Raw genomic sequence first — 19,147 nt, forward strand, 5'->3', positions numbered from 1 at the left:
GTCTAGGATACTTTCCTTGTTGATTGGTTTATTTATCCTAGTGGGAGAGGTTATGGTCTGTTTAAACCCAGATAAGTTTATATGAGTGGGGAGGGGTCGGAGGAGCAGGGGTGCCAGTTAAAATCACCAAGAACTATGGTTTCTTGGGGATAGGTAGTGGATAACCAGTAAAGGAGATCTTCTAGGGTGTTTAGGTTGTTGCCTGGTGGAATGTATGCACAGACAATGTTCAAGTGTTTGTTTTGGTTAATCTGTAGCTTGGTTATGAGGAGTTCTGCGTTATTGAATTGGAGAGGTTGATTGGTGTCTCTATTAACGGTTAGAGTATTTTTGTAAAGGACTGCTATCCCACCTCCTTTCCCTGTAGCAAGGTCTAACTGGTGAATACTGTATCCTGGAGGTAGTAGCACTCAGGAAAGAAACCTGTGCAAACTATTACAATTGAAAAGCTGGACGGAGTTGGGTTCTTGCTTCCCAGAGGTTTTACTTCGTTAAGATAGCCAGCTTCAGTGGAGAAGGTAGAAATTGATTATATATATATATATATATATATATATATATATATATATATATATATGTATATGTGTGTGTGTGTGTGTGTGTGTATGTATCTTAGGAATGTTTATTGCTTCAACATTGTACATTCCCTATGGTAGCCAGACTGGACAGCATGATATGTTATTGATAGCAGCCTGACATCATACAGGTGGGATGGATTACTGTTAACATCTTGTGCCCATGTTGTGTTGGGTCCTGGTTATGGGACTTACAACAGTTGGTACTGTATTGCAGAGCAGACCTGTTTGGCTGTGGGGGTAATATCAATATGTAAAAGATGTATGTAGCTTGGGCCCCATTAACCCCATTAATGGTGCCTGTGGCCATAAATTTATTCTCTTTTATATCTATAGCTATAGATCTGTATAGACATATATACACACACATATATATATATATATATATATATATATATATGTGTGTGTGTGTGTATGTTTCCCCTTCAGAAGGTCGAATGGCTGAAATCTTGAAATGCATATGGTCGAGACCATATGCTCGAAATTTTAGAAGCTCGACCTCCTGAATGGAGATCGGCATACTGGGCAGAATGGGAGATTTCCCTATCTTTGTTGTAGTGTGATCTCGGAGTTGGTATAAATAAGTAGTGGGGGTGTGGGTGGTGCAGGGGGGCTTGCCGCCCTACAGAAGTATTGTTTTGTGTTTCTTGTTTTTTTTCCTCTTTCAGAAGGTCTAGCTTATGAAATTCGAGCATATGGCTTTGGCCATATGCATTTTGAGATTTCAGCCATTCGACCTTCTGAAGGGGAACCATATATATATATATATACAGAGAGAGAGAGAAAGAGAGATATATAGAGATATATATCTATGTATATATATATATATATATATATATATATATATATATATATATATATATAAACACACGCAGACACACACACACACACACACACACACACACACACACACACACACACACACACACACACACACACACGTGCTATTGTAACCTGATAGTAACTTTTTGGTGACTGTAATGTGACTTTGTTACATTTCATTCACGGAGGAGCTTTTCTCCCCGTATCTCTGCCTAAAATGAGCCAAAAGCTCAGTCAGACTAACACAACTAACACATGTAAAATAAATGAATACATAAATAAATATATACATTTACATGTTTAAATACATTTCCTGTACTGTTGAATGACTGTGCTGGATGATATGTTTGTGATGTTTGTGAAAACATCAAAGTTATGTATATCTGACATAGCTTAGTGGTAAATCACTTTGGCTATGGTGTGCAGGGTCCTAGGTTTGAGCCTTGCAGAGGCTGTTTATTTTGTTGCTGGCTGAACAAGGGCTGTTAGATACAGAGTGATTAAGGCACTTTTAAGCACTTGTAAGCGGGTTTGCGTGGGTTTGCGCATAGGTAAGCAATGTTAACTTCTGGTTACAGTTTCTTTTACTCAGTTAGTTTCTAAATTGCTTAACCTGTGTAGGCATTGCTTACCCCTGCACAAACAGACTTATACCCACTTACTGCTGCTTAAAAGTGCTTACTCCCGCTTACCCCTGCACTAATTTCTTTAAAAGAAATGAAAAAGGGTTGATAGGAAAGTGGTGAAAAAGGGGCACAAAGAGGGAAAGACAGTAAGAAAAATAGCTAGGGATGTGCAGGAAGGGTGTAGGGATGGTCCATAGCTGCCCATTTCTTCTACAGCAACAGTTGTGCAGCTATTTGGAGATAGATTTGGACACTCATACCCCTGAGAGAGGGGTGAGGACAACAATAGTATGTTGTTAAGCCAGTTAGACTAGATTACATGTGCCCAGTGGACATGTGTGCAAAATGGACAGCTACATATGGGGCAAGATTTTTTGGGGGGAACAGATTGCCCTTTATCTTTATCAGGTGATAGTGGGATGTTGGGGAGGGATAGTAGGTATATTTGGGGAGGTAGGTTGGGTAGATTAACAGACAAGACAAACAAGACACATACAGGGGCAGTATATGACACATGTGGGGGTAAACACCTTGATGGGGAGGGGTGTTGGGAAATCAGAAGCCAATGAGCCCCCTAGTGGAAACAGTGCGACTGAGGTCCCCACCCACGGGCAGTCACCACTGCACCTTCACAGCCCTGAAGGTGGCTGTGTTTGGGGATGAGTAGGAGGGCCAGGCTGACCCTCTAGATACGACACATGGCCCTCAACCTGGTGTAGCAGATCTCTGACATCCCTGCGGAGCTCGCTATGCACCATGACCTGGACTTGGCAAGGGGTGACAGGTTCCTTTCCACGCCAGCTCCCAAGGGGGGTGAGCCCATCCCCTGAGGAAGTTCTACCCAAAGGTGGTGCAGGCCCAATAGACGAGGAGGTCCCAGGTTGGTCCCCTGATGTGCTGGTGCCCAGTGCCACAGCCAGCTGAGGTGGGACAGGTGGGTCTGCTGGGACCGGCCTTCCCAAACGTGCTATGATGTTTAAATTTTATCCACATATGTGGGTTAGTAATAGTCAACACATTCCAGGATTAGGTATAACAGCATGCATAAATATTCCCATTAACCCAAACACCAGATATGGAACAGTTACATAGCAAACAGAACACATGCATGTATGGGACCACAGTGTTCATTACAACAGCATGCAGGTACATTGATGGCAGCAAGCCACCAATGTGGGAGTATTTCAACATAGAACATGCATAGAAACAAATTGAAATAATTATCAAACAATAGGACATACGTCTTAACAGTAGAGTTAAGTAAGCACATACCAATTGAGTTGTATATTTAGTTTATTGTTGTGGATATGGTGGGGGGAGAAAGATGTCAATTAACAACTAGTATATTCCTGCAGTTCACATTACTTTCCTAGTCAGTGCTCTGATCTGTACCTTACAGATATTAGTACACTACCCTATTGCCTTAGTTTGGACAACTATATACATGAACTGGTTTTACCTGCAGTATACACCTCTTACCTGCTATACCTGTGGAGGTATTGTGTGTTAACACTACCTAATTGTTTCTACACATACTCCCAGATTCCAGGTTGATGTTATGCACATTACTCCCAGATTCCAGGTTGATGTTATGCACATACCTGTCCATCTCTTTTTGCACACACTCTGTCCATGTCTTCACCACATGCTGGTGAACTGGGACATATTTCAACTAGTTCCCTCTTAAACCTTTAGTGACTTGTACAGTGACAGGATTGTTTTATTTGACATTTTCCAAATATGCATAGGTTTGACAGTCAGTTATATGACATGAAATGCTGCTTACATGTCAGAAATTAACACACTGGTATGGCAGGGGACAGGGTAACAGGCAGCAGATATGGGCCTAATAACTGGACATTCTGGGCATTTCGGACACTTGTGGGGTATGATTCTGCATGCAGCTTACTACCACTCCCAGGATTCAAACCACGGCTCTGTATGCTAAAAATATGACACTGTCCATCACAGCTGAATGTGTTTAATAGGTATTGGTGTGTATCTCTTGTCTGATTTCTGTCTATAATTCTCCTGTGGTTTACATTCTGACATTGTAATTACAACACTCTTACATAGGATTTTCTAGACAGTTGTATTATGTAGTACAGTGTGGGTGATGTGTTGAATAATACCTTATTATTCTGAGCAACTGTAACACTAACAATGCCATACAATATCAGAGTAAACAGTAGTAGTACAGGATATCAATCTTTTATTTATAGGTACAGTGTTCGTATCTGACAGACCTGTGGGAGCAATGTTTGTTAGCACTACCTGCATGTTGCCACACAAATTACCAGTTTCCACATTAGTATTATGCACATACGTCTCACTCTGTTACTGTACACACTCTGGTCACAGCTTGACAACATGGGGGTAGAGATGGGACATACTTGGCTACCTACTCTCATAACATTTTAGGAAGTTGGTAGAGTGACAGGTTTGTTGTTATAGATGTCTGACAATCAGTTGTATGTCTTGTTTGCTGCCTAAACATCTGGCATCATCCCACTGATTTGCCAGGGGAACAGGGTGACAAGCAGCAGTTACCGGCTGATTTACTGGACATTTTTGTACACTTGTGGGGTATGATTCTGCATACAGTCTACTACCACTCCCAAGGTTTGAACCATAGCTGTGTGTGCAAAACATACAACAGTCCATGTCACAGTTGAGTGTGCTATTTGGAATTTGTTGTCTGCCTTTTCAGTGTTTTCTGTCTAAGTCTCTCTCAGTTGTACTATTTGACCTCTTGTGATTAAAACAGTCATATACAGACATTCATACACACTTTATTTATGTAGCACAGTGTGGGTAGCAGTGCTTACTACAGCAGTACTATTAAGTGATTGCAACTCTACATTACCATATGATACCATAGTGAACACATGCAGTCCAGCAGTTAGACCTTAATTGTAAGGCTATTCTACTTTTATTTACATACAACCTATATGAGACTCTTCCTGCCCTATTCTCTTGTGTATGCAGTACATGCCTTAAACAATACACGTTTTATACAGGCAATTAACTTACTACTACATTTGGATGTATTTCCTATGACAGTACATGTAAGAGTATTACTAACCTGCCAACCGTCACAACCACTGCAGTCTATAGCCATGGGTTTCCTGGTTCGTAGCCTGCTCACCTGCCACTGTGAAAGACTTAAGAGGAATATCTAGCCATACCTATCCATAATATACATGAGGTGGAAATTATTAAACAGGTAGTGGACTGATACTTACACATGGCTGGGACTTCTAGTGTCCTCCTAGCCTCTTGGATCCACTGATCCAAGAGATCTCCCTTTCTCCACTTCAGGTCAGCATAGTGATTCCTGACCTGCTCACCAGTTTGGGGTATGCCAGTGGCACTGGTGAGGTCACTGGCAAGACAGTCCTAGGCTTCTGCTTTGTATTGGGAACCCTGGTACTGGCCCTGCAGCAGTCTTTGGTCGTGGTCTTTTACAAGGAGTCCTGCCATGACTCTGGACTCCTGGATGCCCCAGCACTGTGCCTGAAAGCACACACTGTCTCCCATTCCAGACATAGTGCCTACAAGGGGAAGCTACAACCAGTTATGAGATGTATTCCTGCCTGTTGGATTTATATAGGGCCAGTTTTCCACACTTTGCCATTATTGGACACTTTTGAAAAGGCTAAGCTATGGGCAAACTTGCTTACCTAATGCTGGCATTGCTTAAAGGGGTATATCAATGGGCAGACTGAGTTAGCTGGCCTACACATTGCTTACACCTACTAAGCTGGTCTATGCAATGCTTAGCGTTGTTTAATATTTAAGTTGCATTATATTTGCTTTGTGGAATTGATTTATTATTTATTACATGTTATATATGTGTTTGGTATCCATGATTCATGTGTACGTACACTGTATGGGTCATTGTGTTTATTAGGGGATTTCAACACTTTATTACAATGACACTTCACATCTGGGCCTAATGCAGTACTCCAGTTCACATATTTATGCCCTATAGTAGGTTATACAATATAAAACTGTATATAGATTCCTTTCACATGTTCAGTTTGTATTTCCTATAGTGAGGATCTGTTTGGAGATACCTCACTCCTATGTACTGCTTGATGGCTTAGTGGTTAACTACTGTGGCTGTAGTGTACATGCTCCTGGGTTCAAGACCTGTAAAGGCTGTTTATTTTTTTCTGGCCAGAACAGCAGTTGATGCATACAGATTGATTAACTTTTAAGCAATTGTAAGTGGGTTACCATAGGTTTGCGTGAAGGTAAGCAATGCTAACCTCCGGTCAAATATGCTTACAGAGTGTTAGCTTCAGTATTGCTTAACCTGTGAGCTCATTGCTTACTCCCACGCAAATGGGCTTAAACCTTCTTACTACTGCTTAAATATGCTTACTCCTGCTTACTACTGCTTAAATATACTTACTCTTGCTTACTAGTGATACACCCACTTACCACCACACTAATTTAGACAGTAATGTCTAATGGTTCTTGGGAAGGTGGTGGATTTGGAAACTGTATGGATTTATCATTCATTTCACATTTTACCTTCCATTTGTATCCCTGATTTCTGTGTACATATACTGTATGGGGTACTTGTGATTATCTGTAGTCTTTGCAACATTATGACAATGACATCTCACATCTACATTTAATGCAGTACACCAATTCACAAATATATGTTATGTCGTAGGTTATGCAACAAAATAAATTGATCATAAAGTGATTTGACATGGAAAATGGATTGTACTGGAGTAGGACTCAAACCAGGAATGACTGCTTGTAAGGCGAATGCTCTGCCCACTACACTATTGCTGTAGTGTTTCATTTGCATATATCTTGCTTTTTATCCTCTTGTGCCATTTAAGCTGCATTAACTATAGCTAAGTGATGGGCGAACCTGTGCAACTATGGTTAAATTTAATATTATTTATAAAAAAAAAACTTCTTTATCTTTACTGTTTTAAATATTGCTCTTGTAAACTTGGGGGATGTTGCTGGGGGTATGCGAACATCTATGAGCGGTCTCGCTCATTCTTATTCATACACTGCTGTTCTTCATTGCAGAGGCATGTATATTCTGAGAGCTCTGCTCTCAGACACACCCCCTGCACTCGCACATGCTCCGTGTCTGTTTAGGAGCTCAGGCAGTGCATCTTCATTAATATGCATGGCTCGCTGCCATCCTGCTCCTAAATGACTGCTTCCATGCAGGACTAAGCTAGTCCTGCATGGAAGGATAGTGAATCTGTTCCTTAGTATTATAGAATCAAAATCTGAATGTGCTCAACATAAAACCTACTTTCACAGAGACATTTTAGATTGTATCCAGAGCCATATCAATGAAATCCTGAATAACTGTGCTAACATGTTCATAATCTAAGAAAAGTTGCAAGAAGAATGCCTTATGCAAATAAAAACCTGATGCATAGATAGTGGCTCATAGTAAACAAATGTGAAACTGAACAGGAACTGAAGAGAATGGCACACCTAGTATCATTAAATGGCATTAAGAGCCAATCGGATGAGTGAATAGTGGTCACTTTTCATATTGTAGGTGATGTGAACACTGGCTCTAAGCGATGGTCACTGTTGATAGGACACCCTGACCCCATGTACACAATGGGCCTAAGGGGGCCGATGCTGCTGATGATTAATATTGTTCTGATTTGCAAGATTTAAATAGAGCTTTTAAGAAAAAAAAATCAGTTGATTAGAAGTGGTGTCATGCATGGTAAATGCTATATTTTTCTCAATAATTGATGCAGACCACCTGGCCAATAATGGTAAATAAAGCAAGTACCAAATATGTATTCTTCATGCTCCTTTAGGAAAGTACAAATTCTACTGAGGCATAGTTCTCTGAGACATGTTAGGTACATATTTTGCAATGTACTTTTCCCCAAGAAATCACTGTACTGACTGTTTTCCTTTTGGTGTTAGCATTTGCACATTTTTTATATTTTTTCGGGATCAAATTTCTAATTATCTGACCCTAGAATATGCCCCATGTAATTCAGACCAGTCTTGACAATTGTATGTCTGTTCTTATTAAACTTGAAATCATTTTATCATAATCTGTCAAGCAGTAGTATCAGTGTCTTCTCAAAGTCTCAATGTGTCTGTTCCTACATTAACAGCTCATCAGTTAGGTTTTGAACACTTTTTGATATGCTTTCAATTGATCTTGTAACAAGTCTCGGGAATGCCACTTTTAGTTGTAAAATACCAAACAAAAAGATATGGATTCACACATAATACACAGACATGAAAAATGGTGTCTGCATGTGTGTTCAAACTGGGCTGAAGGTAATATCTCATAGCAAATTGCGGGTTAGAGTTATGCAGAAAAGTTTAACTTCTCCTAACATCTGGAGTATATAATAAGAATGATTCAGAATACAGTCAGTGAATGAATCACAGAACATTCTAAGCATATAACCCTCAAATCCAATTAGGCTTTCCCTTTCTAAATCACTAAACCTAGAAAAATGTCAGCATAGGCTAAGGCTGGTGAGAACATACTGAGAACACATAGCATTATGTTAATGAATACATCAGAATGTGAAACAATTCGTAAGGTGACATGAAGTATTTCTGCACACATCTGTAATACCTGACTGTTGAATAAATTGTACTGCAGGGAACTGTGATGGGAAAGGGTGAAATTCAGGTGACTGAAAATGTCCTCACTGCTCTTTTTATGTTTGAGGTTAAATGGCACCGAAAATCTGTCTGCATCATATGAGAAGAAAAGTATAGCTGTTTTAGTTCAAGGGCAGGGCATACAACCTAAAACTAACTAACAAGGGTGCTCTAGCAAACATCTGAGACATGTGAATAGCATATGAGACTTAATGGGGTCCATGAACAGTCAATTTGATTGAAGTTAAAGGTGTATACATCCAATTACAGATCAGTCATTCTGGATATTCTAGAGGCAAGTATGATTTCACCGAAAATGTTCCAGTCATTGTCAACATTAATACTGCATATATTGCACATTATTGTGTCACACATGCAATCACAAACTCTGAATCTCAGTTAGCTGAGGAAAGACAAGACATTGTGTACCACTTCAGACCTCCAAGTAATGTAGACTGCAGTTTAATACAGCTGAACAACAGTCTAGGTAATGAGTCATTCTAACTTTGTAATGTAAACCAAAATGGAGTCAAACTTTCACAGTTGTATATCCTTTGTAATGAAGATGGCTTTATCAGTAGTGCGTGTGCTTGTGTGCATGAGTGTGTGTGTGTGTGTGTGTGTGTGTGTGTGTGTGTGTGTGTGTGTGTGTGTGTGTGTGTGCGTGTGTGCGTGTGTGCGTGTGCATGTGTGTGTGTGTGTGTTCAGCAATTCAAGGAGCACACAAATGACAAAATTACTCATACATAGCAGACATTTCAGGAGTGTTAAATTTTGCCCAGGATACGTATCTTTGCATGTATCACATAAGTAAGTATATCTGGATTGGGCATGTAAAAAATGTGTTTGACACAGTTTGAACATGAAGTGGACTGATATCTGACAGTTTTCTAACCTGGTTTCTAAACATCCCCATTACAGGTGTTGCAACTATGCCAAGGAATCTTGGCTTATGATTCTAATATGTTGTCTCTATACAGTAAATGAAGAAAGACATGACAAGGCACAAAAACTGTAAGATCTTGTGTGAGCCATGTCTTTTGATTGCTGAACATATATGTTATTTTTCTCTTTGTATCAAGTAGAGCCACTGTTATAACCTGCAAAATATTTCTCGTGTTCTGTATTTATGCAACATGAAATATGCTAGTTAGCTACAGTAGTTATTATGGATTACAAAAACCAAACCAAAATCCACAAATGGAGCTGTAATTCCCTCTAAAAAATGATGTCACAACCAAATGGTGTTACGACAGTCTTTCTTCTGATGAACAAATCCAAACGAGTATAAGTGCTTTCATCTGCCAACATGCAGACTTTATCAAATACACAATCTAATTCATTACACACCTTTAAATACCCTTTCTAATTAAGCAAATGATTAAATGTAAAGTGAACTTGCACTAATATAAAAATTCAAATCACGTTTAAAAATACAATAACCATTAAAAATGTATGTAAGTTTCATAAAACGTTCGCTCTGGCAACTAAAATAGGCTTTATGGAGGCTAGTTCATTCATCCCTGGTAATTCACATGCCTTTAATCGCAGTTGCCATCGCAGTTCACTTTCCTCTATTTTGTTATGCCAGTTACCCCCTCTGGCATTTTTCTCCACTATTTCTAAAATCCCAAATCTAAATATAGTAAATGAGGGACAAGTTAGGGTATGTTTGTACAAAGCGTTGTTAACGCTGGCAGATCTGATGGCGTACAAATGTTCATATATCCTTCTTTTAAAAACCCTTTCAGTTTTCCCTATGTAAAATCCATTGCATCCTTCACATATACCAATGTACACCAACCCCTTACTTCCACAGTTACTCGCTGACAATCTAATCTCTTTCAATGGTTCACCTATCCTTACTACCTGATCTCTCAATATGTAAACACATCGTGCACACATCCCACATGGTCTCATACTTTTTCCGAGACCTTTTTTAAGGGGTGTTCCAAGAGGTATTTGATGTTGTTACCCATCTTGTGGGTAAATGTTGGGTTATACCCTAATTTTTCCAAAAGTTCATTGTTAATGCCCAGGATTGCCCAGTTCTTCTCTAAAATCTTCCTAACTTTTACCCCAAATGAACCAAATTGTGTCACCACTGAGTGCGTGAAATTCATTGTAATTGTACTGTCTTGGTGACCATTCTGGTACCTGTTCCCAGTGTGCATCAATTATCTGCTGTGTTTTCAAAAAAATAATGAAAAAAAGCTAAACAGCATCCAAACCACAGCACAAAAGTGCTACAGATCCACTGCACACACACAGAATATCACTGTACAGTGCTCACTAAAACAAGCTGGTTACCATGACAACAAAGATCTGAAATACTATATTACACTTGTAAAATGATATACCTCTCCTTTTTCACAGCAAGACTACTTGCTGCCTATGTCTTTGAGTTCTACTCCCACTTACATTGCTGTATTGAGGCAGTCCCTATCCACATCAAATATGAGAAATTAAAAAAAAACTTGGATGGAATGCCCATACAAAACAATTATATAACAAGAGAAAGAAACTACTGAATGATTATAAAAGATAAATAGTAGCAAAAAGGAGCTACAACTGCCACTCAGTATGGAAATACAAACTCATTCTACCTACCTTAAGAGCACACTTATGCAAACTAGCAAAGGGCTTAATGGAACCATAAGGAAGCTCAAAGCTGAGTATGAACTTAAAATAACCTAACAGCCACTAAAATTAAAAATAACTGCAAATCTTTCTTTAACTATGTCACAGTGTTAGGAACTGACTCTCAGCAATGTTTGGAGCTAGTCCATAATAATACTACACTCTGTGATCCACAGAAATAAGGAAAAACCCAGCCACCAAATTTAGTGTAAATATTACTCAGCTCATAGTTATAGCTATTCCACAAGTTCCACAGTCCCAGCAATCCCCTTTAATTACTATGGAACAAGTTCTCTTAGCCCACTCAAAAAATAAGAATACTTCATCCCTAGGCCCTGATAACATACTAGGTTGTCTTATTATCAGTCAGAAAATAGCCTTTCTGAACCCTTAGTTAACCTCTTTAATCTAAACCTCTTCACTGAGGCCTGGGCATCAGCCATTGTAATTCCATTACAAAAGGGTGACACAACAACAAACCCTGGTAGCTATAGGCCCATTAGTCTCACTAGCCTCATTTGTAAAGCTATGGAGTGCATTATCTCAGACTTCATTAATCTGAATAACAAAAACCTCTTAACCCTAGGCCATCATCAATTTGGCTTTGTCAAATGAAGGTCATACCTCCTTAAACACATTAATTTCTTTGAAAATGTAACTGAAGTAGTTGATAGCTGTTATGCATAGTTAGACTAGGTTAAGGCCTTTGACAATATTGCCCATGCAGGTGTTTTTGACAGACTTGTTAATTTTAATATAAACAGTTATATTGTGAGCTGAGTAGCTAATTGGTTATCTGATAGAACTCGTACAGTTATGAAGCAAAAACAGTTAATAATGGGGTACCACAGGGTTCATTTTTGGGCCTTCTCCTTTTTGGCATCTATTTTTCAAATCTTCAGTCCAGCACTCCTGGCCTATGTTTAACTAAATGTGCAGATTACTGTAAATTGAGAATTGCAATTTGATTTTCAGCTAACAAACAATTGCACCAACATATGCAATTAATTGCTGTAAGGACAATGGTATTAAATTAAATGTGAAAAAAATAGCATTTTGATAAACAAAATTGTGTCACTTACCATATAGGAGATGTATCCCTCCAATCAGATACTGTTGCAAGAAATCTAGGCAATCTTGCTGATAATTACTTTTTATGTGACCATTATGTCTCTACAGTATTTATAAAGCCATTTATGTGGCTCATCTAATTTACAAAGGCAACTCTACTTGATCCAGAGAAGGCTTACTTCCTCTTTACTTGTATCTTATCAGACCTATTATGGAATATAATACACGCTTTGGCATGTAGTTGCCTAAACATATCATGTAAGTTGAGAGACATCAGAGATTCAAAACTAAAAAAAACATCAGTGACCTCAAAAATCTTAGTTATCAGGGCAGATTGGCAGCCTCTTCTCTGTACTTATTCTCTTACAGACTCCACTGTGGAGATATGTGGCTGGCCTTTTGAACCATAAAAGATCCAACACTATTTGATTTCCTATTTCTTTGCAGGACCAATGCTAACTCAAATACTCGGTTAAAGAAATTACATTTTTATCATTATATAAATAAGGCATATTTGTGGGACAGATTCATATCACAGTGTATCCCTTACTTTTAGAACAAACTTGCACTACATGTCAAGCAGAATAATACTCTTACCACCCTCAAGGTAAACCTAGATAAATGGATGGGCAGCTTCAAACTGTGTCCCTGTCTGTTTTGTATTGCTCTACTTGAGGCTAGAGGGAAAATGTGATTTTTTTTTTTTTTTCTTTGGCTAGGCATGAAATGATTTGCAGACTGATTGCCTAGTACTTACATATGAACCCAGAAACATGTAAAAATTCAGCTATTGTTTCCATGCTCTTATTTACAATGGCCATTCTTGACATACTCCTCCCAACAAACTCCATTATGAGAACCATGATTTCTTTATTCTAGGATCCATGCTTTAGACAATGTAGCCACTTTCTATCAAAAGCTTCTACTCCTACAAAGAATTTTGTAAAAAAATCAAACCATAGTTGTAAAACTCTGCTATTTGGAAATGTTCAGATTAACACCAGAATAACCTAACTTCATAGAAAAGGGAAACTATATCCATCTCCTGAAGTTGAAATTTAAGTATAATTCTCTGAACTCTGACTAAGTTCTCTAAAAAGAATATACTATAAAATCCCTATTATTTTCTGAGTTTTGTGTTCTCTTTTGGTATACATTAATTCTTTACTTTATGTCTCATTGAAATGAAATCCATTAGACATCGGGCTGGATTCACGAAGGCTTGCATGGAGTCTAAGAGGAGAGTAAGACTCCATGCAGCCATCATTTCCGACGAGCGATCCAGGAACAGCCTGTAGGGGTGTGTAAGAGAGCTCCTAAAACGGCTCTTACATGGACAGGGCTGGGATATGCAAATTACCTCAACTGCAGGCGAAAGGCATGCAAATGAGGTAGATTTGCAATTCAGGAAACCCAAACCTGTCCGAGTAAGAGCAGTGTTTTTTGCAGAAATGTACTCAGTTTGCAACTGAGTACCATTCTGCAAATAGCAAAACGGAGCCGTGACAGCTCCAAATAAAGGTTGCATCCAGTGCAGGAAACATGCCAATGGCCAAATATACGGCCATTGGAAATGTTTCCTGATGCAATATGAAAATTTATTTTTTTTCGCCGATTTCCGATATTTACGCGTAGCGCAGTGCTGCACAAATGGGGTGCACTCTAAAACTCAGAATACTAAAAATTAAAACCCACAAATGTGGATTTTATTGAAATTGTTAATGTACAATGCAATGGAATGGCAGGCTGAAGACAACATGGCCAACGAGTACAGGTTGCTAAGGGGGGAAGCTTAGTCCAAGACATGTAACCAAGCATTAGTAGGCAATCCTATATAAATGAGTGTTAGGATAGTGAATCGCAAGTTTACATAGCAAATGAGCACAGTCAGTGGAGTGTAGGAGTAGGATATGGGGAGTAGCAGAGTAGAAGATAGGTGACATCATGAGGGGGGTATGTATGAAAGAAGTGAAGCGCATTGGAGCAGAGTGGTATGTGTCAGCTGTCATTTATACATCATGGAAAGAGCTGTGTCAACAGGTAGGCTAGGGAAAGCCAAGAAATGGAAGGTGTATGCCGTGGATAACACCAAAGTTTCTTTCTGAATGGGTATGCGCGCGTGTAAACCCGAGTAAGACAGAGTGCGCCGCATGTAAGCATGAGTGTGCGCGTTTAAGCTGGAGTAAGCATGTATAAGGCTGTTTAAAGAGTTGTAAGCGTATTTGCACTGGTGTGCGCGCGTTTTAACCCGAATAAGCAAATTTTAGTTCGTGTAAGCATGTGTGCGCGCGTGTTAGCTGCAGTGCGGCGCTCCCCCCCTGAGGAAACAGAAAGGAAAAAGGAAGCACAAAAAATAGTAGGAAGCTACCAGGGTGTACTAGCAGAGCTAGCAGGTGAAAACAAACAAAATCAGGCAATTACACAGGCAGAACACTAGCCCAGCCCAGCCTAGCACTTAAAACTCTGCAAACAACAGTCCAGTATGTTTCTCACAACAGACACCGCAGTAAGCTAATAGAAGTGAAAACTGAAAAAGCTTTACTGAGACAAAGAAATGTTAGGGGCTGCCATTGCTGTTATAAGGCGACATATGCAACATGCTGAGGGTGGTGACAATGGAAATGCTGCTGGACAACCCACAGTGATGAGACGGAGAAGATTTTACAGGCCCAGGGTAACGTACCAGGGGCTACATGAGCTGGAGATAGTGGAGCGCTATAGAGTGGACAGAGACCTCCTGCAGCAAATTGTTGAGCTGTGCAGGCCATGCCTCACACACAGAACCAACAGAGGGGAACCCATCCCAGTGGAAACCAAGGTATGTGTTGGCCTAAGAATATTAGCAACAGGTACCTTCCAGAGACCAACTGGTGATATGATGGGGATATCACAGGCATCAGCATCCAGGGTACTACACCAGTTCCTGGATGCCATGTCAGCACATGTCGGTGATCATGTATATTTCCCCAATTCCCGTGAGGTATTGGCCAGCAATATGCGTCTCTTCCAGCAAATAGCGGAATACCCTGAGGTAGTGGGTGCAATAGCATCAAAGCACCAGCCGCCGAGCGGGGTAGGGTCTACTTCAACCGCAAGGGCTTCCCCTCCATCAACTGCCAGGTCATGTGTGATGCCCAGGGCATAATACTGAATGTGCGTGCAGGCTGCCCTGGAAGCTACCATGATTCCCATATCTGGCATCTGACACAGCTGTACCAGACATTTGCCAATGGGGACATCCCACATGGTCACCTAGTGGGGGATGCTGGCTATGCACTGGAGCCGTGGCTGATGACACCCATCAGAAACGCACATACACCTGAACAGGAACGCCATAATGAGGCACACGCACAAACACGTAATGTAATAGAACATGTGTTTGGGCTGCTCAAGTCATGGTTCCGGTGCCTGGACACATCTGGTGGAGCCTTGCAGTACTCACCAACTACATGCATGCAAATTGTCATGGTATGTGCTATGCTACATAATATGATCCTGCAAAAACAGCTGCAGCAGGACCAGCATAGGCCTGGGCCAAACAGCCCACAACCATTGCTAAGGCCATCACAGGCAGAGTGTGACTCGGAGGAGGAACAACCTGAGCCTGCCCCAGTAGGCAGAAGGAGGTGTCCTCAGTATGCTTTGGCCTTGGCAAAGAGGCAACGCATAGCACATACACTGGCTCAGTAGGAACTCTGGAAATGATACCTCTCTCCGACTCGCACATATAGTAAAAGGGATGCCTAAGTTGACACTACCTGCTTTCAAACATGTACAGGGAGTGTAGTATGTGCATCTGACATAGGCAGCCCTGCAGCACCACCTAAGGCATGATTGCCATGTGTTAAGCAATATAAATCAGTGCTAAACAGCATTTACCACCATGTAGTATATGCAAACAAAATTGCACACACCAACTAGCACAACTGTGGTCAATGTTCAGTAATATTGGGCAACGTCCAGCAATGTTGGTGAATATTGAGCAATGGCGGACAAGCCTGGTCTAAGTAGGGCATAGCTGAACAAAAGCCAACATGTTCATATTTGCTTAATTGGCCCTTAAGCCTGGTCTGCTCAGTATGAAAATATAAAGCCGTGATGGGCCTCTAACCCAGGATACTGTGCACTATAGCCAAACTACTGAATCACTAAACCATGACAGTATTGCAGTGGTCAGCCTGTATGAAGGAATGTTGATAAGTCTATGCAATGTATTTCATGGAAACCCTGCAGGCACAGCATAATCCTTGTCGAGTTATGACACAAGGGTGAGTCCTGCAGTGAGAACAGAACCTGACTTCTAACACACACACACAGTATAAATGTTAATATTGGTCATGTTCGCACACATCAACAAATGTAGTGGACCTCAGATAGCAACATACTGAAGGGTCACACTGGGCATGCTCACACACTTGAATAAATGAGACAAATGTCAGGCAACAAAACACGGAATGGCAGAACTGGGCATGCTCACACACTTAGGCCTTGTATGAGTACAGCAGTGGGCCACGCATATCTGGCAGTTGCATGTGATAACCCAGGAACCTGTCACTATACAGCAATCTGCCCTGTGCACACAGTTATATGACAACAGACACATCTATAATATAGTGGAACCCTGTCATAATCAAATATCTTCTGCAGATACCGAAGTTGTTCATAGAAACTGGTAAAGCAAAGATGATAAAGACCTGCAAACAGTATCAGCAATAAACATTGTGCATCTTGAACATTAGCATAGGTTCAGAGGTCGATACTAGGTTATCTGCCCTAGGGCATGTACAAGCCTAGCCAGAGTGTGTCTGGCATTCGCAACCCTGTCAGATTACTACACTGTGTTTGTGAATAGTAGGTCACACAAGATAGCCCATGTACATTTAGGCTAGTGTGCCTCTGTCTAGCAGGGACACAGAAGATATCCCAGGGGTATAAACATACGATCACCCATACAGTCATCAAGATGTCTCCAGTAGGTGGTCAGTGGGTGGCTCTGCCTATGTGAAACTGAGATTACATTCTGGAGTGAGTGGAGCCTCTGGGATAAGAATCTGTCCCTTCACAATGTCCTATTAACATCTGTGCTGAGGTATACATCCCTGGAGTGTGTAGCTCCAAGGGAGTCATATATCCTGTGGTGGAGCATGTCCAGTAATTCTGGATTGGGTATATCAGTAAACAGCAGGCACACATCATCTCTGAGTAGGTGGTAAGCGACTGAGTAGAGCTGGAGTTACTGCATCTGAACTGTGCAGGGCATTTGTGTGAGTCCCTAGATCTGCTTGGTGAGGAACTTCCATGGCCAGTACAGTTGCTGCAGGTGTTGGGTAAGGTACACCCCAAATGTGGCATTGTAACCAAGCATGGATGTGATGAATATAGGGGTACAATGACCTCACTCGATCTAGATGTGAAACCATATGGGATAAGGTGGCCCACATAGAAGGTGTGTCCAACCACTTTGGTAACGTGAATGTCAAAGGCGACAGTACGAACAAGTCATGTCCCCAAACCCCTAACAACTCCTACCGTGTGTAATGAAGTACTACCTATGTGGTAATGTGTGGGCATGCTGTTATTCCCAAAGGGGATGACTATGCAACTAATGGCATTTAGCTGTAGGCCATGGTTCAGGCACCAGTCATCCATCTCTGTGAGACCCTGTTTGAGTATGCATGTGGCAGCTGGAGAGTTGATCATGGCACCCAGTTTGCAGTCAAGTGCAAACATGTTCAGCCATATTCCCCCTGTGGTAGCATGTATGTCAGACAAATATATACTGAACAAGAGAGGTCCCAGGACCGAGCCGTGTGGGATGCCACATGTAACTGGTGTATAGTCAGACATGGCACCTGCAATTCTGACCATGTGGGTGCTATCCCTGATCCAGGTATCAATCTATCGTGTGAGATATGTGTCCATATTGACGCTGGTGAGCCTATGCATAATGGCCCAGTGGGTTATTGTGTTGAAGGGTTTTGCAAGGTTCAGGTAGGCTGTGTGGACAGCCGTCCCTATGTCAATGGACCTGTTAGCCATTTAAAGAATACAAACAGGTTCAAGAGGCAAGATCTGCCCACAACAATGCTGAAATGTGTAGGACACAGTGTCTGTACATTCCCCATGTCTATGTTTATGAGTCCTATGACAATACGCTCCATAGCTTTGCAGAACAGGCTACTTAGGCTTATAGGGAAATATTGTCTGTAGTCCTTTGTGGCACCAACTCTGTGGAGTGGGACCAGTGTTGCTGTATGCCATTCCTTGGGTACATATCCTGTGGTAACTCCGATATTGAACAGTGATGTAATGTGAGAGTTGCATCTGTCATGATGCTCGTGTAAGATTCAGGCTGGGACACTGTCTGGTCACATTGATACTGTGATGTACACTTTGGGGAGGGCAGCACTCAACTGTTACTGTGTGATGTCAGGGAGGTTATACTATGTTGGGATGGATAGTTGCTCCTTAAGGGGGATGGGTGGGACACATCTGCACTGAACCTGTTTGCCAGGATGTTGGCAATGCCAGTGGGTTAAGGGTAGGTTTAGTCAGTATGAAGTATCTCACAGCATATCAGTGAGTGTCCACCCAGGTTCCTGACATAACTGAAGAAGGCCATGTGATAGTCCTACATGTCTGTGGCAATTGTCTGGTAGAAGCGGCCCTTAGAAAAGTTCACGAGTGATTGTAGCTGTCTACTAGTACAGATCACAGATGCCTTCCCAGTCTGGGATTGTGCTCTATCATGTAGTAGCTTCCTCCTGACATTGT

This window comes from Protopterus annectens, chromosome 1.part1 (assembly GCF_019279795.1).
Source record: "Protopterus annectens isolate FY-2018-M chromosome 1.part1, PAN1.0, whole genome shotgun sequence".
In the NCBI taxonomy this organism is placed as follows: Eukaryota; Metazoa; Chordata; order Ceratodontiformes; family Protopteridae; genus Protopterus; species Protopterus annectens.